The following is a 2,139-nucleotide window of genomic DNA, read 5'->3' as shown; positions in this document are numbered from 1 at the left end:
TTGAAAAGTTGTTTTTAAAATAAAAAAGCCATTACATAGAATAATGAGTCAGACTTTTCTGCACGTTTTGACACCAATCATGTTAAATTTCATTTTTATTTATTGTTTTTTTTTTTTTTTTTTTTGAGCAGGGACAAGAAAACAAAAAAAACTTCATAGATATAATAATAGATAAGCTCCATTTACACTTATAATTGTAATAATATGTCTGCTCAAAATGGAGTGGGAAGAATAATAATAAATGATAAACTTTGTTAAATAGAACGTGTTAAACTGAAATGATATAAAATAAGTGTTTTATTAAAAGAGAACTGCCTTTATTTACTGTACGTTTCACTGGTGATGCTTTATATTATATATATAAATATATATATATATATATATATATATAACGTACTGTGCTGAAAAAAAACCATGAATTAAACAGCAGAAACGTTAGTTCTGTTACTATATAAATAAAGCTTTAACATTTCTACACATTGTTCTGGAGGAAAAAAATAATACAATAATATGTTTGAAAAGAAAATTCTAGAGATTGACTATTTAAAATAAATCAACTATTTATAAATTAATAAGGTTTGTTTGAACTAACGTTAAATACAGACACGTTGATGTATGAATGGAGTCAATGATAAATACCTATAACATGATTGACATGTGTTTTTAAAGTGTAAATATTCACAGATGTACCATATGTCTGTGTTTATTGAGGCGTTAACGTGTCTCATAAAGCTTTAATAACACAATCCATTATTCCCAGTGTTCACAGCTTCCATTAGCAGCAGGAAGTGGTGGAAATAATCCACAGCTTAGTGTGTGTCTCACTGAGGCACCAGGACAATAGTCTGTGCTTCAATAGAACCAAGGGCTTCTCAACCTCAGGGTCAGGACCCTATCTGGGTCTACATCTCCACCAAACTCACCATATTTTAACATATTTTCATCACTTTTTATTTCCATATTTTTGCTTCTTTTAATGTATTTTTGCTACATTTCTCACACTTCTGACACTTTTACATCACATTTTAATGACTTTTCTACACATTTTTCTACTTTCCAGACATGTTCATCACTTATAAACCATTTCTACTACTTTTACACATAATGTCATATATTGATCATTATTGTCACTTTTTACCAGATTTCATGTTTATTTTTGACAATTTAACCACATTCACCATTTTTAATGCCCATATTTAGTATTTTAAACTCATTTTTCCTGCAATTTTTAAATTTCATTAGCAACAATTTGCAACTTTGAACCAATTTCTATGGTTTTTAAAATCTCATTTCACCTCCTTTTCCACCATTTTTATTCACTTTGAACCATTTTATTAGTGATTAAAACCATGATTTCCATCTTTAAGATGATTATAATAATAATAATAAACGTTCCTGGATAACAGTGGATATTATTCAGATGAATAAATAAATGTGGTTATCACAGATTCATAGAACAATAGACCATCATTTTACTGACTTTATGGATGGACCCCAAAAATCTCTCCTTTATTCCCCCTTATAGATGGTCCTGTCTCCACATGACTGTTCTTCAATGTTCATGTCTGTGTTCAACCACCTTCAGATACAGTGGGGGTCCCTGCTCTATGGAACCTTTATTTTGGAGGGTTCCTGCTCTATGGGACCTTTATTTTGGAGGGTCCCTGCTCTCTGGACCTTTATTTTGGAGGTCCCTGCTCTGTGGAACCTTTATTTTGGAGGTCCCTGCTCTCTGGACCTTTATTTTGGAGGGTCCCTGCTCTATGGAACCTTTATTTTGGAGGGTCCCTGCTCTCTGGACCTTTATTTTGGAGGGTCCCTGCTCTATGGGACCTTTATTTTGGAGGGTCCCTGCTCTCTGGGACCTTTATTTTGGAGGGTCCCTGCTCTATGGGACTTTTATTTTGGAGGGTCCCTGCTCTATGGACCTTTATTTTGGAGGGTCCCTGCTATCTATGGAACCTTTATTTTGGAGGGTCCCTGCTCTATGGAACCTTTATTTTGGAGGGTCCCTGCTCTCTGGACCTTTATTTTGGAGGGTCCCTGCTCTCTGGGACCTTATTTTGGAGGGTCCCTGCTCTATGGGACTTTTATTTTGGAGGGTCCCTGCTCTATGGGACCTTTATTTTGGAGGGTCCC

Source organism: Gouania willdenowi, unplaced genomic scaffold (genome assembly GCF_900634775.1).
Source record: "Gouania willdenowi unplaced genomic scaffold, fGouWil2.1 scaffold_332_arrow_ctg1, whole genome shotgun sequence".
Lineage (NCBI taxonomy): Eukaryota > Metazoa > Chordata > Actinopteri > Blenniiformes > Gobiesocidae > Gouania > Gouania willdenowi.
This window is presented reverse-complemented; position numbering follows the sequence as displayed.